This window comes from Chiloscyllium plagiosum, chromosome 20 (assembly GCF_004010195.1).
Source record: "Chiloscyllium plagiosum isolate BGI_BamShark_2017 chromosome 20, ASM401019v2, whole genome shotgun sequence".
NCBI lineage: Eukaryota > Metazoa > Chordata > Chondrichthyes > Orectolobiformes > Hemiscylliidae > Chiloscyllium > Chiloscyllium plagiosum.
In genome coordinates this window covers 48,412,066-48,435,222 of record NC_057729.1, presented here as the reverse complement: position 1 = coordinate 48,435,222, position 23,157 = coordinate 48,412,066, and the positions used below count along the sequence as shown (strand labels likewise).

Sequence of the window (23,157 nt, the reverse complement as noted above, 5' to 3'; positions counted from 1 at the left end):
ACGAATAAGATCTGGTCTGCCTGGTTAGGTTGACCTGTGTGGAAGCTCATGCTGTGGAGCCCACCATGATGAAGGATTTGTTTTTTTTTGAGATATGGACATATCTCCAGGTTAAGTGCAGAACCTGCCCTTGAGCATCTGTAGAGCATACAGTACAACTGAGTGAGCCTGAGGAGGAGCTTTGCTCGTTTTTTTGGTATTCTTGTGGCATGAATTTGATGACCTTTCTCTCTTTCCGCCCCCCCCCCCCCACTTCAATATCTGGAATGGTGGACACCTACTATCACTCACGAATAAGATCTGGTCTGCCTGGTTAGGTTGACCTGTGTGGAAGCTCATGCTGTGGACCCCACCATGATGAAGGATTTGTTTTTTTTTTGAGATATGGACATATCTCCAGGTTAAGTGCAGAACCTGCCCTTGAGCATCTGTAGAACATACAGTACAACTGAGTGAGCCTGAGGAGGAGCTTTGCTCGTTTTTTTGGTGTTCTTGTGGCATGAATTTGATGACCTTTCTCTCTTTCTGCGCCCCCCCCCCAACTTCAATATCTGGAATGGTGGACACCTACTCTGTTCTGCCGTTCAATGTTGGCACTGCATTGCACTTGTCTTTATTCACTGCGATAAATCCTGCATCTGTTCATTTATTTCTATAAAATAAATGGGTCTTAAGAGGAAAGTACTCTTCTTCAACGGATATTGTGCTGTTGCAAGTTCCTATTGATATCACACTGACCAGCTTGTAGTGGAGATTTTAGTGTGCAGATGGCAATCTCAAATCTACTTGATTTTAAACGTGAGGGATCTGACCCAATGACTTACGGAACAATTCTCCGCATACAGCATTGAATGCATGTGGGAAAGGAAGCTTCTAGGTTTATCAGAATTTTTGCAGTGTTGATCTAAAGATCAGTTGTTTATTCATTGTGTTGCATAATGTTGCTTAGGCAATAATAGAGTCATAGAGTCCGACAGCACGGAAACAGACCATTTGGTTTTGACAATTTCTCTGTAAATCTGATTGAACCTACTGGTCATCTGTTTAGTCACTGTCTGGCAGACAGATGCAGGCACACTGATCATATAGTCTATTTCTCAGACATTGCTCCTCTGCTGTTCCAATTTGTTAAGAGACCTGTAGGAGAGGGAGGAACTGGAGAGATAATGAAATATAGGGTATTTTTGTTGGAGTCGGAATATTGCCAAGTCTCTTCTATGCTGGGTGCTGTGTATACCAAGGATCAGTTATTTGGTCAGGTCGAAATGAGGAAGATGTAAAGTGTAGCTTCAAGCAGTAGTACAGGTTGCAGTTGCAGCTCAACAGAGAATTTGGAACAAACTGTGCACCATTGGTAGAGTTGTAATCACCAATTCACGTCACGTTAATGACCAGGCAACGATCATCAATAATGAGAGAATCCAATTATCTCCTCTTGAGGTTCAGTGGTTTTGCCACCATCAACTTCTTGGGGGCTACCCTTAACCAGAAACCTAACTGCAAACTCCATGCTTTTTCTCATTCATTCACAGGATGTGAGCAACACTGGCTAGGCCAGCACTTATTGCCCAGAGGACAATTAAAAGTCAACCACATTGCTAAGGGTCTGGAGTCACATGTAGACCAGAGGAGGTAATGATGGCAGTTTCCTTCCCTAAAGGACAATAGTGAACCAGATGGATTTTGTGGACAATCAACAATGGATTCATGGTCATAATTAGATGCTTAATTTTTTAAAAATTGAATTTACAATCCACCATCTGTCAGGGTGGGATTCGAACCTAGTTCCCCAGAATATTATGTGGGTCTCTGGATTAATACTCCAGCAATATTACCAGTAGGACATCTTCGCCCCTTAAATGTAAATACTCTGGGTATGTGAGCAAGTCAGAGCTAGTTATTTGACAGCAAATATCTTGCCTTGCAACTCCCCAGAGCTTTTATGCCATCTACAAGCAATTATAAGTCAGGCACAAGATATAAAATCCTCCACTTGCCAATGCAGCTCCAACAACATTTTAGCTAGAGACCACCCAGAACGCTGGTTGGCGTCTCATCTTTCACCTTCAACATTTGCGGTCTCCACCACCAAATCTCAGAGGCAGCCATGCATACCATCTAATGAGATGCAGTGCTTTGGTAGCATCTCCCAAACCTGTGACCTCTACCCAGACTGAAGGGTCTGTTTCTGTGCTGTATAATTATATAGCAACAGATACCTAGGAATGCCAACATCAAGACGTTTCTCTAAATTTCACACTATCTTGGAAGTACATCACCATTCCTTTACTGGGTCGAAATTGCAGAGCTCCCTCCCTAGGGGCACTGTGGGTGCACCTACATCATGTGGACGACAGCAGTTCAAGAGATTTGGCTCACCAACAATTTATCCACATCTACGTGACAGTTAAGGAGAGTGACAAATGATGGGCTTTGCCATTGATACTCAAATGCTATGAACAGTTTTAAAAAAAACCCAAAAACTTTTCCAGTAATGTGTGCTTGATACGATGGCCTTTTTTATTGCATTACTTTGAGATGAAGTTAAAAAGAAAGTATATGCACCTAAATTTCTCAATCATAATCCTAATTGTGCAGCAAAATGGTTTGATGCAGCTCATTAAATGTTTTATTGAAGGCAAATCTATTCGACTGAGTCAACAATTGATAAATATTGTGAATCGATTTTGCAAAGCATTGATATTTCCTTTTTTAACAAAAGAGCAATATCTTTGTGCTTGTTGCTCTGCTTCCCCATTTGCCTCTCTCAACTGCCCAATCAATGGTATCACCAACTGAAATCCAATTTTAAAACTGTACTTTTTAAAAAGGACTCTGACATAAATGGTGTAGCAAAAAAGACTTGGAAATGGATTTTGTTCCCAGTGAGATATATTCATGTCACTCCAATGCCCACATAATGAAGAAAGTCTCGAGCATACGGACAGATGACATGTTCCACCTTTTTGAGATACCCAGGCATGGACGTGGCTGTGTATGTGGGGGGGGGGGTTGCGGGGGAATGGATAATTGGGCTGAAAGAGCCTCTTAACTGCACTCTCTGGGCTTGTGAACCTTTCTTTTCACCATGCCCTGGTTAGCTGGACAAGCACCCAGCAATTCTAGGTCATTGTCTAGATTAGGGGCAGCATGGGTGCTCATTGGTTCCCACTGCTGCCTCATAGCACCAGAGACCTGGGTTTGATTCCACTCTGTGCAAACTCCACACAGGCATTCTCCCCATGTCTGCATGGATTTCCTCCGGGTGCTCTGGTTTCCTCCCACAGTCCAAAGATGTGCAGGTTAGGTGATCAGCCATGGGAAGTGCAGGATTATGGAAATGGGGTGGGAGATGCTGGGATACTCTTCGGAGAGTTGGTGTGGACCCAATTGGTCAAACAGCCTGCTTCCACACTGTAGGGATTCTATGATTCTATCTGATTATTGTCAGGGGATTACATAATGAGAAGTTTTCATTGCTGTACCATTGGTATCCATGCCTTTAATTGAATCTCAACCTTTACAATTTATCTCTCTCACCTCTCTGTTACCTCTTTCAAAATGCCCTCCTAAAAACATAGAATAGTCCTAATATATAGTTTGTATTTTGTAATCCACCCTGACTTTGAAATATTGGTGTTTCTGCAGTGTCGCTGGGTCACAATCCTGGAATTCTCTTAACAGTGTTGTACATGGAGCGTAGTGGTTCAAAAAGGTTACACCCTGTCCTCCACCTCAAGGGCATCTAGGACTCCGGTAATAAATGCTGGCCTGGCCAGTGATGTACTCATGAAGGAATTTTTAAAAATCACTTCTATGAAGTGCCTTTCTTTTTTGGGTGTGTTACTGCATGGTGAAGAGAGCCAACAAATGTAATGATTTGTGCAAACTGAGTCATGAAAAACTGGATCAATGAAAATGCCATCCACTCTCCTACTCTTCAGACCTGCAAGTACAGAGTCATAAAGTCATACAGCACAAAAAAAGACACTTCAGTCCAATTCACCCGTGCTGACCAAGTTTCCTAAACTAAACTAGTTGCGATTGGCCTATATCCCCCTAAACGTTTCCTATTCAAGCACCTGTCCAAATTTGTTTCAAGTGTTGTAACTGTACCTACATCTGATACTCCCTCTGGCAGTTCCATATGAACCAACTTGTCCTCCTATTTGTTGGCTGTACCATCATGTAAACTGCATAGAAAATAGGTGCAGGAGGTAGGCCATTCGGCCCCTCGAGCCTGCACCACTATTCAATATGATCATGGCTGATCTTGCAATCTCAGTATCCCATTCCCACCCTCTCTCCATACTCCTTGATCCCTTTCACACAAGGGCCACGTCCAGCTCCCTCTTGAATATATCTAATGGACTGGCCCCAACAGCTTCCTGTGGGAGAGAATTCCACAGGTTCACAGCTCTGAGTGAAGAAATTCTTCCTCCTCTCAATCCTGAATGACATACTCCTTAACTTGCTTTGATATTTCTGTGCAAGATCACAGTAACCCCCGGACCACAACATTCGAACATTTCTTCCCATTTTATACCAAAACATTCTGCTATATTTTCTCTTCGTCTTACAAATATGACACACATTTCACGAAGTTCCTTTCTTTTTAAACTATTTATCCACTCCCTTTCTCTTTTGAAAGTTTTTGAATCCATGTTCAGCATCCTTTTTATTTTTAGGTGGCACCTTCTGGATCATATCAAATGGTGACTGATGGACCTTTTTAAAACCACTTGCTTGGCATGAGGAACAAATATTTGAGCAGCTTTTATCCCTTCCTTTCAGAATCCCGGCATCTGAACCAGCAGATTGTTGACCCTGGGCAGTGTTTCTGCACAGCAGGAAGGGGTTGTGTGGGGAAACCGGACTTCAAAGGGATCATAAAGAAGAAGCTGTTATCAATAGAAGTATTATTTCCTCCTGTCAGTCAAACGCACTTGACAGTGAGTTGTGGTTTCATAAAATCTAGAGTCTCTGAAAACCAGCTGTCCAAAAGCTTCCCAAGATAGGGTCCCAATCACAGAAAACTTTGAGAGTGAAGGACATTTTAGATGCTGTTGTCTTGACAAGGAAGGCTGCATGCATTGAGCTTCGAATCTGATTAAGCAATTCTCCGAACCTGCCCTGGGGAAGTGGGGAAGGAAATCCTATGATTTCTCCATTGGTTATTTTTCACTCTGATCTCCACTGTCTGGGAGCTAATGAACAATTATATCTCCTGTATCAGAGTCATAGAGTTATACAACACAGAAACAGACTTTTTGGTCCAACGCATCCATGCTGACCAGATATCCTATATTAATCTAGTCCCATTTGCCAGCACTTGCCCCATATCCCTCTAAACCCTTCCAGATGTCTTTTAAAATGTTGTAATTGTACCAGCCTCTACCGCTTCCTCTGGCAGCTCATTCCATACACACACCTTCCTCTAGGTGAAAAGGTTGGCCCTTACATCCCTTTTAAATCTTTCCTCTCTCACCTTATACCTATGCCCTCTAGTTTTGGACTCCCTCACACTGGGAAAAAGGCCTTGGCTATTCACCCTATCCATGCCCGTCATGATTTTCTAAACCTCCATAAGGCCACCTCTCAGCCTCTGACACTCTAGAGAAAAACAGCCCTAGCCTATTCAGCCTTGCTCTATAGCTCAAACCCTGGCAACATCCTTGTAAATCATTTCTGAGCCCTTTTAAGTTTAACAACACCTTTCCCATTGTAGGGAGACCAGAATTAAACACAATTTCCAAAAATGGCCTAGCCAATGTTCTGTACACATAGTATCCGAGGAGCAGGAGAATCGATGTGAAGGGCTTATGCCCGAAATGTCAATTCTCCTGCTCCTTGGATGCTGCCTGACTGGCTGTGCTTTTCCAGCATCACACTCTCGTCTCTGATCTCCAGCATCTGCGGTCTTCACTTTCTCCAATGTTCTGTACAGCCTCAACATGACATCCCAGCTCCTATACTCAATGCTTCTTTTGGGGTTTCGAAGAAGGAGAGGTAATGTCACTGAGACCCAGAAGGGTTTGACAGGGTCCATGATAAGAGGTTGGTTCCCAGGCCCAGAAAGCCGAGTTATGGTCACAGAATGAGGGGGTCACCTTTGTATGATGGTACTGAGAAGAACTTTATTAATTTTGAAGCTTGTAAATCTTTTATTATGTAATATTGCAGTGGGCTGTGGATATTTAAGATGAAAACCATTATATGTTTTGGGCAACAAAAGAATCAGGATAAGGCAGGAACGTGGAATGGAGTGAGAAAATCAATCATGATCTTTCTGAAAAGCAGTGCCAGCTCAAGAGGCTGAATGCTCCTATTTCTTATGTTCTTTGTTTTGTTTCACAGATGAGGAGGAGGAGAGTAAATGCCGAAAGTTTGAATTAAGGAACTGTCTGAGTGAGAAAGGGGCACCTGTGCTCATCCTTGATGAGATGAGACGTCGTGCTAAGCTGGCGTTGTCTACGTCATGGGGGTAATTGTGCACAGCAAGCAGTTTGACCAGTTTGTGTGTGGCAGAATGCGCAAGCCTGGGCTGGGGTCGGGCACTGTGGGGAACGGGGCACCTCTTTCACCTCGTCAGTGATTACGTTTTGGTTGGGATTGCTAGTCTCTGTGGATACAAATCCTGTAATGTTTTGCAAGGGATAGTCTTGCTTCAGTCATGCGGTGACAATGAGTAGGAACGATGTTCAATTTGTGAATGTGCTTGGAGGAAAATTCAAATTATACACAAGTGCCAGGCAGATGAAGATTGATTAGTCCACTTTCAGCCTGCATTATCATCATGAAGGCTGGGGCTGCTCTTGCAGTCTGGGATAAAGAGCAAAACAGGAAACCTGCATGCGGTAAAAGGTTAGAATGCATCTGGAAAATCCTACTCTGATTCCCCCGGGCAATCAAACCCAGTCCGAGATCACCTGGAATTGTTATTTATTCATCCATTTGCCTTCTGTGTGATACCGATCTTTGCCTGAATGCTCTAGGTAATGCCCAAATTCAAATCTAATACTTGACTCACATACAAAAGATCCTGATGGCGGGAAAATGATTCGATCTATGAAATGTGAGGGCTGCTTTATTATTTTGCATAATGAGGTTAATTGAGTTGTGTATATTAGGTAGCCTGAGTTGGTCTGTTTTGCGTGGAGTCCACACTGCACTGACATTTTGTAGCCTTTGCTTTGAAGCAGGGTGGATCAGTTAGTTTAGTTGGCTGGATAACTGGTTTGTGATGCAGAGTGATGCCAATACGTTGGGTTCAATTCCTGTCCCATCTGAGGTTATTATGAAGGGCTGTCCTTCTCCACCTCTCCCCTCATTTGAGGCATAGTGACTCTTGGGTTAAACCACCACCAGTCATCTCTCTCTCCAATAAGAGATCAGCACAATGGCCCCTTTGGGTTAGCCAGAGATTACATGATCATGTTCTGTCTAATATCCTTCTATTGTTGTAAAGCAAACAATGTTAAATAATACATTTATAGAAGAGCAGAATAGGAAATGGGGTTGAGAGTCAAGATTTTTGGGGTCACAGGGTCAGAGGCAGAAATGGCCGCTGTCAAGTTTGGATGAAGTTATAGCAGCAATGCTGTTGCTCAAACAGCCCCTTGCCCTCAGTGTTTCACTGAAGGAACTCGGCACCTTTTCAATCTTCAAACTGGAGTTAGTGGGGAAGGAATTTAGGAAACACTGAATTAAAGTCCAGAATGCAGACATCCCCCATACTTTTGCATTTTGAGTAATTCGTAAGTAAGTATAGGAACATGATTTACCACATTTTTCTTCTTCCTAATGTCCCATTGGGAGCTGCTTGGCCTATCCTTGTTACACCCTTCTGTATCCCCTACTTCTACACGGAAGCAGACCTACATTTGAGAATTCCCTGGTCTCCAAACTAAAGTTGAATCTCACAAGTGACTTCTTGTTTTATGCCAGGGATTCAAACCATTCCAGTGCAGGTGCGCAGCCTAATTGTACTTTGATCAATGTACAAGCCTTGCTTCACCTATCACCTTCTGTGCTTGCTGAACTACATTAATTCCTTGTCCACCAACGACTAGATTCTAAAATTCACTTATTTGCTTTCAAAGGATATTATGTTTTAAATTCACTTGTGGCATGTGGGTGTCACTGGCTAGGCCAGGATTTATTGCCAGTTCCTAATTTCCCAGAAGGCAGTTAAGAATCAACAGCGTTGTTATAGGTCTGGAGTCACGTGTAGGCCAGGACAGGTCAGGTGTAAACAGCGTTGGTGATTCAGCTGGGTTTATACACCCATCGACAATAGATGCCTTATGTAAAGACTTTTATATAAAAGACTTTTCTTTTTGTTTGAGTTCATATTTTGCCATCTGCCATGGTGTCCCCAGTATGTTAACTGTCGAGTGACATTTCTAGTACACCACCACCTTCCCTCTGTGCCACTGACCTACGTTGTCTCTGGTCTGGCAACACCTGAGTTTAAAAATTCTCTTTTATTTATTTTGGATCCCTTGATGCATTTTCAATAAGCAATTTTCTCAGCCCTATAACCATCGAGACCTCTGCCATCCTTCTGGCTGCCACCAGACTGCCCCCTTGCCCCCAGGGTCTAATTGCTCTGACATTGGCCATGCCCATGCCTGCCTAAGCTTAAACTCTGGCATTCCCACCCTGAAGCTCTCCGCACTCAGCAACGTCCTGCTCCTGTAAAACCTACCACTTTGAAGAAGTTTTTGTTTACTTGTTTCAATATAGTAGCTCCAGTTTGAGTCTGTTAAATTTTGTTTGATCAAACTCCTGGGAAGTGCTTGGGGTGTTTTATAACGTTGAAGGCACTATGCAATTGCAGGATGTTGTTGAGGTTGGGTGCAAATAGCAGTGGCCATGCTCTGCCACTATTCTACCTGTAGCCAGAACTTTAATGTGTAAATGAATGTGAATATAATCTGTTAATACTACTTTTTTCATTCATTTATTCATGGGGTATGGGCATTGATGGCTGGGCCAGCATGTATAGCCCATTCCCTATTTGGTCTTAAGAAAATGGTGGTGAGGTGCCTTCTTTGAACCACCTACTGTGCATGTCCTGTTGGTAGATCTGCAATGCTGTTCCGGAAGGAAATCTAGGAATTTGACCCGGTAACACTGAAGGAATGGTGATTTGTATTTCCAAGTCAGGATGGTAAGTGGCTTGGAGGGAAACCTGCTGCTGGTGGTGTTCCTGTGTACCTGCTGACCTTGAGGGTTTGGAAGGTGCTGCCTATGGAGCATTGGTGAATTTTTGTAGTGCATCTTGTAAATGGACTACTGCTACCGAGCATTGGTGCTGGAGGGAATGAATGTTTATGGGTGTGGTGCCACTCAAGCATTCAGCGTTGTTCTGAATGGTGTCAAGCTTCTAGAGCAATGTTGGGGCTGCACTCAACCAAGCAGGTGGGGTATACCCTGCCACACTCCTGATTTGTCTCCTGTAGTTGGTGGACAGGGAAACAGGAGGTGAGTTTCTTGCTGCAGGATTCCTGGCCTATGCCCGGCTGTTGTAGCCACTGTGTTTACGTGGCAAGGCCAGTTAAGTTTCTGGTCAATTGTAATCCACAAGATATTGATAGTGAGGCATTCAGCGATGGTAATGCCACTGAATGTCAAGATGCGTAGCACAGTCAATATTGGACCTGTGCAACAGGCTATTGGTTTATGTTTGAAAAGCTGTTCCATTAAAGTACTTCATGCCAGATCTGGAACTGCTCCCAACTGGGGAAACGATAACTTTATAAATAGTAGGCTTTTGATCAGCTAAAGGGATTGGAGAGGGATACTTTGAAGATTTTCTTCTCTGCTTCCATTAATTGACCTGGAAATTTTTAGGAATTCTTCTTTGTCTGTCTCCATGGTGGCTACATAGGATGGGGAGCATGTGTTTCGTGGTGCAGACAGCACTGAGTTGTGTGACTCCTTTGGCTGTCTGTGTGAGGGTGGAAACCATTTTTTTTTGTGTGTGTCTGACTCTGATGCTCAAATGCTGCACTGCACTCTACCTTTCTCACTCCTTAACTCTGTTTGCTGCCAAATGTTAACTTTAGCTAGTGACAATGTCAGCAGCAGTCAGGAATCCTGCCTCTCATCTGTGAATGGCTAAAGGAATACTCTAGCGAAGGAGCTGAATAATTTTCAGACAGCAATGTGTTTGGATAATATCCTGCTTGATTGAGGCACAGATAGCAAACTCATCAAAACCCACTTCATCATGTTTTGATCAGAAGAGGTTTAACACTTGAAGATAATGAGGGAAACCTACAAAGTTTTGGAAATCTGAGAGTGTACTGGATGCAGAAAAAGGAAGATCTTTCAGAAAAATCTCGTTGTCCAAATTAATTTAGCTTCTTCAAAATTTGCTTCTTAAATAAAAGCAGCCTAGTTGCATGAAAATATAATGAGCTCACGGGCATATTGGTAAAATTCTGTATGAATCTTACCCATGTAATGTGATGGTTGATGTCATAGAGTTATAGCATGGAAACAGACCCTTCAGGCCATCTCATCCATGTCCTAAACTGAAATAGTCCCATTTGCCTGTATTGGCCCATAACCCTCTAATCCATGTACATGTCCAAACGTCTTTTAAATAGTGTAATTGTGCCTGCCTCTACCACTTCCTCTGGCAGCTTGTTCTATATATGCAACACCCTAGGTGAGAAAAAAATTGCCTCCCAAATCCCTTTTAAATCTTTTCCCTTTCACCTTACATCTTAAACCTCTGCCCTCTAGTTTTAGACACTCATACCCTGGGAAAAAGGCCTTGGCTATTCATCCTTTCCATACACCTTCATGATTCTATGACCCTCTGTAAGGTTAACCTTTAGCCTCCTATGCTCCAGGGAAAAAAGTTAAAAAATCACACAACACCAGGCTTTGGTCCAACAGGTCTATTTGGAAGCACTAGCTTTTGAAGCGCTGCTTTTTCATCAGGACAACTACCAGATGAAGGAGCAGCGCTTGGAAAGCTAATGCTTCCAAATAAACCTGTTGGACTATAGCCTGGTGTTGTGTGATTTTTAACTTTGTCCACCCCAGTCCAACACCGGCTACTCAAACCAGGGGAGAAAGCATCAGCCTATCCAGCCTCTCCTTATAACTCAAACCTTCCAGACTTGGTGACATCTTTGTAAATCATTTTTGTACCCTTTCCAGTTAAATAATACCCTTTCTGTAGCAGAGTGATCAGAACTGTGCGGTACCAATATCTTTTGTCACTGTAACATGTGCCCAAGCTGTACCTGGGTGAAGGCAAGCATACTAAACACAGCTTTCACAACCCTGTCTACCTGTGATGCCACTTTCAAGGAATTATGTACCAGCACCCCTAGGTCTCTCTATTAGGTAACACTCCCCAGGGCCCTACCATTCACTGTGTAAGTCCTGCCCCAGTTTGTCTTCCCAAAATGCAGCATCTCGCATTTATCATCTGCCATTCCTCGGCCCACTGGCCCAGTTAATCAAGATCCTGTTGTTCTCTTAGATAACTTTCTTCACTGTCCACTATACCACCCGTTTTGGTGTCATCTGCAAACTTATGAACCATGCACCCTATGTTCTCATCCAAATCGTTGCAATAAATGACAAATAACAGTGGAATAAACACCACTGGTCACAGGCTTCCAGTCTGAAGAACAACTCTTTACTACCATCAGTTGTCAAGCCAATTTTTTATCCAATTTGCTAGCTCTCCCTGGATCACATGTGATGTAACCTTGTTAACCAGTCTGCCATGTGGAATCTTGTGGAAGGCCTTGCTAAAGTTCATGCAGACAATGTCTACTGCTCTGCCTTCATCTGCCGCCTTGGTCAACTCAAAAGAAAACTCAATCAAATTTGAGGGACACTATTCTCCACTCACAAAGCCATGCTGACTGTCTCTAATCAGTCCTTCTCTTGCCAAATGTCAACTATATATGAAAATTTCACGTATTTATGTTTACTGTAATTTGTGATTTATGGTATTTTCACTTGCTGAGATGAGGTTGGAATGTTTTTGGTCCTTTTTAGTAACGTTACTAAAGAGAGTTATCTAAGGACAGATTGAGATATAATCCTGCCTCAAATTCCCATATACTTATCATGCAGTGCAGATTCCAAGCAAAGGTAGAATTGTCCTGGTGATTTGGCCTGTTTTTTTCAGCTCCACAAGGCCTCCTAACGTTGGTTGTAGCTCAGCTCTATCCCAGCCCAAGTTCTTGTACCTTCTTTTCTCCTGCCTGCATTATTTCCTTGTTATTCCAGCCCTACCAAATCTCTTGTTTTTTTTCTTCCAACAACTGGTCACTCTGGACTCAACACCCATCTGCATCGTTGGCTCTCCTTCGACTCTCTGCTTTGTTATAGTGATGGCTGCTCTCCAAAAGCCAAAAGCTGTGAATCAACCTGAGGACCTGCCAATGCTTGGCCACCTTCAATGTTGGGTGCTGTCCCAGACTCTGTCTCAGCTTTAATTGCCTCCAGTTGCCTGGTGTTCTTCTCAATTCTTCTTGAGTCACAGCCCCTACCAACAGCTGTAAGGGACGCAGGCAGCATCCAGGTTCCTGTGCCCAGGGCTTGTCCACTCTATTGTTTTATTTTCCTTTATTCTTTTTTACTCTCTTTATGTTTCTTTTTCTCTTATTGCTTCGTTCTGGTGGAAGGTGGGATGAAAGAGTCATTGTCGGGGTCTGGAGCACGGTAGGATATGGTGAGCTTGGAGCGGCATCTGGAATCAGGGTCAAGGAGGGTGAGCACGGGGATCCGAGAATCGGGGTCGAGGAGGGGTGAGTACAGGGGATCGGGATGTGGGTCGAGGAGGGGTGAGTACAGGGGATCGGGACTGTGGGTCGAGGAGGGGTGAGCACGAGGGATCGGGACTGGGGGTCGAGGAGGGGTGAGCACGGGGATTCTGGAATCAGCTGCTACATCACTGGAGGCTGCCGGGATTGAGATGGTTTGGTGGCCACTTGGTGGCCTGAGAATACTTTGGGCAGCTTTTGCGACGTCTTCCTTCCTGGGTCAGTGACACGATTGATCCTTGGGGTGGCTTCTGTGGAGCTTTCCAACCTGGTATTCCAATGGCCTGGTATTTCAGTCTTGCAGCGGTACTGCCTTTTACCAAACCCAAGGGCTGGGAATTGAACTAAGATTGACTTTGTCTTAATTTTTGTAAACGTTTTTTTTTCTTATCAATGCCATCTGTTATTAATCATGGTGCTGTGGTATGGTGACTTGAATACTTCTCGTTGCATTTTTTTTCGTAAAAGATATGTGACAATAAATGACAATTCTAACTATTCCTTTACTCTCCCCATGTTTCTGAATGGGAAAGTATAGTCCCTGCCCCCTCACTCTGATCTTTCTGCCACTGGAGATTAACCCTGATTTTTCTTTTCATTAAATTTATGGTTTTATGAAATAAGAATTTAATGGAAAAGACCAGAGTTTGTTGCCCATCTCTAATCACCTTTGTGAGCCTTTCTCCACCTTTTTAGAGCCCAGCTGAGAGTCCACAGGTGAAGTCAGGAGTAGGCCAGGTAAGAAAAGATTTCATTTCCTGAAGAAAAGACTTTTAATGAGCCAGATTTTTCTTTTAATGACAGTCAGTGATGGTTTCATTTCACTGTTATTGAGACTAGCTCTCCATTCCAAAATTTTAGTTAATGCGTTTTTATTGCATTCAAATTCTTCCAGCTGCTACGTTGGGATTTGAGTCCACATCCTCAGAACACTTTAAGCACTCTGATCTGCAGGCTATGTGCTTTATAACAGCTGACTTTCTTTTGTCAAGTCGCCAGACTTGTTTTACCAGACCACAGGGTTGCTCTCTCGTTGGAGAGAGTAACCTGAGGGTCACTGTGCCTCAGGCATGGGGAAAGGCAAGGAGGATCCCTCATGTAGGAGGACACCACTTGTAAGTTCCCCTTGAAGCCATCCACTATCCTGACTTGTAAATATATTGTTGTTCATTCCCCTTTGTTGGGTCTAAATCCTGGAATATGCCCCTCCTATTGGCACTGTGTATCCCTACACCCCCAAGGATTGCAGCAGTTCACCAAGACAGCTCACCACCGCCTTCTCGAGGGTAACTAGGAACAGCCAAACATGTTCCCATACCGTGGAATAGATTAATAAAAAACATCCAGATTTTTAACAGCAGTGTAATTGGACAAAAATCCATAGTCACACAACATGGAAACAGGGCCTTCGGCCCAACTCGTCCATGATGACCAGGTTCCCTAAACTGAACTAGTCCCATTTGCCTGCGTTTGGCCGATACCCCTCTAAACATTTCATATCCATGTACCTGTCATAATACCTTTTTAAATGTAATTGCACCTGCTTCCACCACTTCCTCTGGCAGCTCGTTCCAAATACACACCACCCTCTGTGTAATGCGCAAAAGGGGTTATTGGAGGGTTTGAAAAAAACTTGGTTAAAGAGCTGGCAGTTAAAAAGGATCTTAAAGGAGGTGAGTGAAGCAAAGGAATTTTCTTGCTTTCTCGTGGTATTTACCATTTGTGATTATGGTTACCCTCAGCCTTTTTGTTTGTGTTTCTCTCCCCAGCTGTTCATTCTATGGAGCTGCACTACCCTAAATGCCATCTGTATTCCACCACCCCATTCCAAAAAATAAAAACCTATTAGCAGTTAGACCTTCCTGTGACTCCTCCTTCCCTGGAATCGATAATTCTTTCAAGTCTAAGTATCATTTGCCCAGATGTAATCCCTTCCTTAAAAAAAGCCATTTGAATTGTGATTCAACTAAATCAAGAACAGATTGATGTTGCTCATTTTGATTATACTTTGTACAGCTGCCTGAGCAGGAATTCATTTGTTTTGCTAGTCAGCCCTCTAGTGAAGCCTCCAGAGTTGTATTAAACTCTTCTGTCATACTCCACTTCATTACTATGGCAACACTGTAAATAATGTTTATGGGAGCACAAAATGCATTTTTCTTTTGAAAGAAATATTCTCCAAAATCTTTTGGTTATTGTAGCAGCCCAAACAGCGAAATCTATTGGTACCTTGTCCAAGTATAAATCCTGGTATACACACACAGGGCCTAATGGCCTCCTTCTGTACCATATTGACTGACTTTCTGACTGGGGCAGGCTAGCAAGTAGTAAGTTCTCCCCTACAGTCCTGCAGTTCAAGTGGGAATTATTTGAGAAAGGCTTTATTACTTACGCGCACACACTCTCACTCTCTCACACTCACACTCACACTCACTCTCACTCTCACTCTCACTCTCACTCTCACTCTCACACTCACACTCACACTCACACTCACACTCACACTCAGAGCAATGAGGTCATTTGTAAGGCCCCTTCTGGCACCATGTTCCAAATCAATGAATTCAACATAGTCTAGAAAATATAGGTGAATCCTGTTTGGCTTGCACCAGTGTTGAATTGTCTTCTTGCCTGACGACATTCTGACAACTGCATTCCTCTAATTCTGGTCCCTTGGGCATCCTCGAGTTTATTACTCGCACTGGCAGCCTAGACCCTGAACTCTGGCAAGTCCTCCCTCGAGGTGTTCCTTGTTAATGTACCTGTTAACAAACAAGCTTATGATTTGGTCTAATATCTCACCTTTTGAATGTTAGTGGCTTCTGATTTTGACTGATAATGCCTCCTGTGTTTTTTTTAATTAACAATCCATTTAAGTGAATGCTGCTGATGGTTATCCAACTACTGGGCCTTGGGCCTTACAGCGTGACTGGCAATTATTGGCTGGATATTTGTGGTGGCATCACAGCTAAATTTGCCCCTGTTCTGTCTGTGAAATATTAGCAAAGGTTACATGATAATTGGGGCTGGCAATTCTGGCGCTGGTTCTCTTTCTATTTTGGCCTGGGGGGGGAACAGAAGCCTATTGTACACCCAGACTGAGATGAGCCTGGTCCCCATAGACAGGGATTTGAACCTTGCCTGTATTTCCGAGGCTGTGTAACGAGGGAGCTGCCCCACTTTTTATTTTTAGCTGTGTAATTGCTGCAGTGTAACTCTGAGAATTAAAAACTGTCTCAGCTTGTCTCACTATTCTGCATGTGTGTGAAAGCAGAGAAATGTTTTTCTTCCCAACAGGCTTTGCAACGACATGAATCTCTCAGGTTTGTTTTGATGTCAGATGGCTGCTATCAGCATAGGGTCTGCAAGAAGGGCAATAACACTTGGTCACAGTGCACCCGGACTAAGGAGAAATACTTGGCTAATGTATTCACTCAAGTGAGATTGTCCGTCTGCAAATGCACATCGGTGTGGCATAATCTGTTTGTCTGTCTGAGTACCGTCGATTATTTTTCAATTATGTCTGAACATGGGGTAACATTAATTGGGGTTTCTACTTGAGCACATAAAGAGCTTGACTTGTTGCAACTAATGAAATTGATTTATGAGGTGCATAGTTGTAACGTTTCACTCTGTAGGTATGTTTAAGATTGGCTTCAGCATTATTCTTCACCAACTGACTTTCCAGATTAGAACAGTGCCTGCCTGTAGGTGTGTCTGGTTGCTGTCTCTGTGTGCCAATGTATACAGGGCAGATATAACCGCGCTCAGTTACTGTGTGTATCTAAGCAGCTTGCTGACACTTGCCTATTTGGGTTTCTTCACATGTTGCTGCTGTGTGCCCTTTACAAATGCCGATGCAGTCCCACAGTTATACCTGAGTGGAAAGATGGCAAGTATTGCAGCTGAAAACTCTTTTTCCATTAGCCTGTAATTTTGCTGTAACTTTGATTTCTGCAGTCCGCATTCCCGCTGGTATTTTGTGATGCCGTGAGCTGTTAGGCAATTTTCTGCTCTGGTTCTTCTTTTTTTTTATCATTTCCAGAAAGCTAATTAAAAATCCACCCTTTTTGGAAATACTACATGCTATGTATGAGAATGTGAGCCACGATGAATCCTATCTGTAATTAAATGGGAGTCTGTAGCATACCAGCGTCCACCCAGTGGAGGGAGCCTTTGTGTTGCAGAGGGGGATGGGCAGTCCAGATGAATTTGACAGCAAGAACTACATGGAACAGTTTCATTCACAATGGTCTACTTTTCAGATTGATTGCAATTTAAAACTTTTTCTTAATTATTCTTTCAGGGGATATGGATATCTCTCTCTCAAGGCAAGTATTTCTCCATTCCTAATTGCCCTTGAATGGTTTGGTAGGCTGTTTGGAGGGGAGAAAGGAGATAACTATGCTATTATGGATCTGGAATTACTTATAGGTCAGATCAGGTGAGGATAGAAGACTTCCTTCCGTAAAGGACATTTAGTCATTTGGTCGTTTCAAACTAGTATTGCTGAGAAACATGTTTTGTCTTGCACCCCTCAGGACATTTTTCAAGAATAAAGGGGGGAAACAATATTTGTATGGTATGAGAGGAGAGTGTTGATTAATTGGCAAGTGTTGACATGGAGAGTGCAACAGTTAGTGATGATTGGCTGTTAACTGCCAGGCTTTAAGATTTCAAATCAGACAGGATGACAGTGATTGATCAGGACAATGTCCTGAGAAATGAGCCAGACAATGGCTGTCACCTATTTTGTTGAATTGAAACAGGCACAGTATGTGTACATGTTTTCTTTTGCCTGTAAAGAAGACTAAAGAACATTAGAAGGATGCTTTTGACAATATTTGCATGATCACTGGCCCTTAGTCAGACTAGTTTTTAATCCAGACATTATTCACTGAATTGTAATTCCACAACCTTGAACCTGGCGCCAAGAGTATCAGCTGTAGATTACTTGTCTGACATTACCACTAGGCCATCATTTGCTCTTCTGGTGAATGCTTGTTATGGATCCCACAGAGCTGGTTTGTTCTTGAAAGATGTTTTGTGCTATTTCCAGGCCGTGTTTCAAATACTGACTTCACTGAAGGCTTGGGGAAATGATTGTGACTTTTCTTGATGAGGAAGGGGATTAGGAGGAGGGTATGAGAAGAGGAAGGTGGGAGATTTTTTTCATGGCCTGTACTCTTGTATTAAAATTTCAGGATCAAATGTGTACTTGGGAGGGTGGTTTGAACAAATTCAGAGGTTTTTTTAGATAGGAAAACACCCGAGTGGCCAGTGACAAGCACTGCCCTTCTCTCCGTTTATTTTTTTTTCCTTTTTTTTTCCACACTACCCCCTAACTGCGGTAGTGCTTATTTGTCCCCAGCACCCATGGTGTGTGTGTGTGTGTGTTCAGAGTTTATAGCAATAAATAAACGCTTATGAGATAAAGGGTAATGTATTGGCTTGGATAGATGATTGGCTAGCTAGCAGGAATTAGAGAGTACACAGAAATAAGTTTTAATAATCTGCTTGGCATGGTTTGATGAGTTGTGTGCCACAGGGATCGGTGTTGAGGCATTAATTCTTTTTACGAATTGTATAAAGGTAAACTTGCCATAGTTGCAGGGCACTGCTCTCTATTCAACAGAGAGGTGACTGCAAGTGGTTTAACCTGAGGGTCACCATGCCTCAGGCAAGGGGGCAGGCAGGATCTTTTGTCGTAACCTCAGCCAGTGCAGGAATTGAACCCACGCTGTTGGTGTCACTCTGCATCGCTCACCAGCCAACTCACCCCCACAATTTATACAATGACTTGGACAAAAGGACTGAAATGTATGTTTTGCTGATGACACCCAAGGTGGGCAAGTAATTGTCAAGAAGACATAAAGGGATAGAAAGGGATATTAATAGGTTAAGTGAGTGGAAATGGAATTTAATGTGAGGAAGATGTGAAATTGTCCATTTTGGCAGGAAGGACACAGAAAAAGTTATTATCTAAATGGTGAGAAATTGCAGAGTTCTGAGATGCAGAGTGATATATGGGTCCCAGTGGATGAATCACAGAAGGTTAGCATGCAAGTAAAAAAATTAATTGGGAAAGCTAGTAGAAGGTTATTGTTGTTATTTATCTCCCAGAGTTTAGAAGAACAAGAAGTGACTTGACTGAAACATCTGAGACCCTGAGGTGTGTTGATAGAGTGGATATCGAAAGGCTATTCTTTTCTATGGGAGAATCCAGGGCATGGTGGGGGTTGCCTATTTAAGGGTAAGATGAGGAGAATTTCTTTCTTGGATGGTCACGAATCATTTGAACTCTGTCTTGCTCAAAGGGAGATAGAGTCATAGAGATGTGCAGCATGGAATCAGACCCTTTGGTCCAATTCGTCCATGCTGACTAATCTAGTCCCATTTGCCAGCATTTGGCCCGTATCCCTCTAATGTCTTCCTATTCCAATACCCATCCAAATCCCTTTTTAAATGTTGCAACTGTACCAGCCTCCACCACTTCCTCTGGCAGCTCATTCCATACACACAAGTGGCCCCTTAGGTCTCTTTTATATCTCTCCCCTCTCACCCTAAACCCTCTAGTTCTGGACTCCCCCACCCCAGGGAAAGGATTCTGTCTATCCATGCCCCTCATGATTTTATAGACCTCTGTAAGGCCATCCCCTCAGCCTCTGATGCTCCAGGTGAAACAGCTCCAGCCTACTCAACTTCTCCCTATAGCTGAAATCCTCCAACCCTGGCAACATCCTTGTAAATCTTTTCTGAACCTTTTCAATTCTCACAACATCTTTTTCTGTAGCTTCTTGATAAGGAAGGGGGAGATGAGAATGAGGAGTAATCAGATCAGCTATGCCCTTATTGAATGGTGCAGCAGACTCAAGGAATGGACTGGCTCATTCCTTCTCCTAATTCATATGCGAGTTTAATAACCTGGACAAGGGATTGTTGTGGTGCAGAGGTAGAGTCTCTACTCCAAACTGAGAGGCCTGGGTTCAAGTCCTACCTGCTCCAGAGGTGTGTAATAACATCTCTGAACAGGTAGCTTAGAAAAATCTGTTAAATAACAAGAATCCTGGCCAACTGGCTGCTAATGGAGACAATTTTGCTCTCCCCAAAAAAACCAAAGGAACTGTGAATGTTGGAAATTGGAAACAAAAACAGAAATTGCTGGAAACCTCAGCATCTTTGATTTCTCTCAACAGATGATGCCAGACCTGCTGAGTTTTTCCAGCAAAATATGTTTTTGTTTAAGATTTCACTCTCATTGGTTTGGATTGTACATTTTGTCGTTCCATATTCCTGTCATTATCCTTCTGGTCCTAGCTTGACCACAGTCTACCAGTCTGCTGGTATTGTCACATTCACAGCGCCAACTGCCCACTCTGGCTCCATTGGTATACGTAGGTAGCATTCTTGCTTTGGCGTCCGGAAGTTGAGTTCAAGTCCTACTGCAGAATTTAAATGCAAGATTCAAGGCCAACACTCCAGTGCTCTAAGGCATTAAAGAAAGGCCTTCTCTGCCTTCTCAGGTGGACATAGAAGAACTTAGTGCACTTTTGGAAGAAGAGGTAGATGTGTTATTGCATCTGACCTGGCCAGCATTTATCGCCAAAAAAGAACTGGTTATTGGAAACATGCTGTGAACAAATTAACCATCTGGCAACTGTGATGGCAAGTACTTTACAGTCAATTAAGTACATAGACTGTAGTTTGTTACAGCGCAGTACAGGCCCTTCAGCCTGCGATGTTGCGCCAATCTGCGAAATTAATCTGATGCCCATCTAACCTATACCATTTCATTATTATCCATATGTATGTCCAATGCCCATTTAAATGCCCTTACTGTTGGCTAGGAGTACTTGTAAATAAAGCGCTTTGGGGTGACAAGCAATCATGAAGGTACTACATAAATGTTCTTTGTGGTGGCACTGTGGCTGAGTTGTTAACTTTGCTGTCCCAAAGTGCCTGGGATCTGGGTTCAGTTCCATCCTCAGGCGACTGTCTGTGTGGAGTTTGCACATTCTCCCTGTGTCTGGGTTACCTCAGGGTGCTCTGGTTTCCTCCCACAGTTCAAAGATGTGCAGGTTGGGAGGATTGGCTGTTTTAAATTGCCCGGTGTCTAGGGATGTGCAGGTTAGGTGGATTAGCTACAGGAGATGCAGGGTTACACGGATCGGGGTGGATCTGGGTGGGATGCTCTTTGGAGGGTCAATGTGGACTTGATTGCCTGAACTGCAGTGTAGGGGATTCTTTAATTGTCATATGTGTATATGCAAGCAGACACTCCTTCCGGTACTCAGATACAATCAACATGCATGTGCACACATACACAAGCATACAGGCTGCCAACTGTGGATGTACACCTTGTGATTTCATCACTGACCTCCCTCCAACTACCTCAGCCAAGGGAACAATCTTTTTCCCTGGCCCAAAGAGGGCAACGTTTTAATCATTTAATGGACAAGAGTCTTTGGAGGAAAAATTTAATGCAACAGGAAAGAAAAAAACTTTCATTCCTGGAGACTTCAAAGTAATTCTGGAATGTGGGCATCCTGATTCGACACTGTGGTAAGCTTTCAGTCATGAAAGCATGAGTTATTTGACGCTGACATACAGATGAGCAGGCAGGAACTGATTTGTAGTCCAGGCTGCTGGTTTCTGCAAGGCCTGGCCAGTTTGTAGAGCTGGCTCCTTGTTAACGAATGCCTGATCCACAGTTTTATTTTTGTTTAACAATGCCACTTTCATTAAATTGGGTGAGGGTGGTTCTGGAAATGAGTTTTTAGCGGATGCTTTATTTGAGTATGGTGGACATTGAATCTGCTGAAGTGAAGATTTTTAAACACTTGTCTCTAAAAGAAAAGCCACACAAATTCTTTACCTTGAGCTGAACCCATTCATCTGCCATTTCTCTGCCCATTGGCCCATCTGGTTAAGATCCTGTTGTATTCTGAGGTAACCCTCTTCGCTGTCCACTGCACCTCCTTCTCTCACATTTGCAGGTTGGTCTTTGCATGTCAGATTGGGTACTCTCAGCACAGCGGCTCTCCTCCCGAATTCCCTGTGGGCGATCTTTAATTGAACCACAGCTGCATGTTCTTGCCTAACACTCAGCCTGCATTACTCCCATCCCCACTCCATTTCAGCCGAAGTGGTGCAGGCATTAATGTGGGACAATGGGCTTTATTGAAGCATTGCTTCAGCCGGCTTGCGTTGGAACTGATTCCTGAATTCCTTCACTCTGCTGTGGTACCCAAGGATTCCAGGCTGAAACCCCACTTCTTTTTATTCAATTCCAGGGTGTGGGTGTCACTGGCTGGGCTGTTTTTGTTGCCTGTCCTTAATTGTTTTGGAGAAGGTGGCCTTCTTTAGCCACTGTGGTGCAGATAGATTTGGAATGCTGCTGGGGACAGAGTTCCAGAATTTTGACTTAAATTGATAATGAAGGATTGGGTGTGACTTGGAGAGCTTGCAGGTGATGGTGTTCCTCCTGCCCTTGTCTTTCTGGGTGATAGAGATCATGGGTGTCGAAAGTGCTGAGGAAGAGACCTTTCAGAGTCATCTGATCTTGGCCAAAGCAGTTGTTTCCGCAGTTGCGGGGGTGGGGTGACAGCGTTCAATGTTGACTGAGTTTTCCACTTCTGAAGGTACAGTGTTGGATGTTCGTTGTAAACCACACTGTCCTGTAGAGACAGTGAGGTCTGCAGATGCTGGCGATCAGAGTTGAGTGTGTTGCTGGAAAAGCACAGCAGGGTCAGGCAGCATCCGAGGAGCAGGAAAATCGACGTTTCAGGCTGGAGCCTCATTCCTGATGAAGGGTTCCAGCCCGAAATGTTGATTTTTCCTGCTCCTCGGTTGCTGCCTGACCATACTGTCCTGTGTTCATGTTGCCTGCCCCTCACCCCAAAGGTCATACAGCATATCAACCCTTGTAAGATCTGTGCTCAGCTGCTGAGAAATTCACCCTTGGACGATTTGGGTATGGGTTAGCTGTAGCTCAGATGCTAGCATTTTGCCTGCACAAGGGTCAAGGTCCCACCTCTTTAGAACAAAAATATGAAGACTGAGACAGTGTTGGAGGTGTCCCGTGATGTCCCAACTGCCTGTTTGAGTGCATATAAAAATTGGATATCACAATTAAGCAGTTATCTGTGGTATTGTCCAATATTTTAAGCAGACTGTTCATTATCGCATTGCTGTTTTTTGGGATTTGGATGTGTACAAATTGATTGCTACATTTCCTGCATTACAACAGTGACTGCATTTCTAAAATGCTCAATTAGTTGCCAAGTGCTTTGAAGTATTCAGCACATGTGAAAAGTGCTATATAAATGCCAGTCTGTCTTCCTATGGTTTACAA

General features: G+C 43.4%; 1 protein-coding gene across 9 annotated transcripts in view; it reads left to right on the top strand.

Annotated features, from left to right (window-relative positions):
* Window positions 1-23,157, top strand: part of LOC122560241 (zinc fingers and homeoboxes protein 3-like) — a 92,923-nt gene that overhangs the window by 20,502 nt on the left and 49,264 nt on the right. For 2 of the 9 annotated variants that reach the window (XM_043710726.1, XM_043710723.1), the window contains exon 1: window positions 12,983-13,544. The exons of the other annotated variants lie outside the window; for them this stretch is intronic. The gene's annotated coding sequence lies outside the window, so the exon portion shown is untranslated. Of the gene's footprint in view, window positions 1-12,982; window positions 13,545-23,157 lie in introns of those variants that run through there. 9 annotated transcript variants of the gene reach the window in all.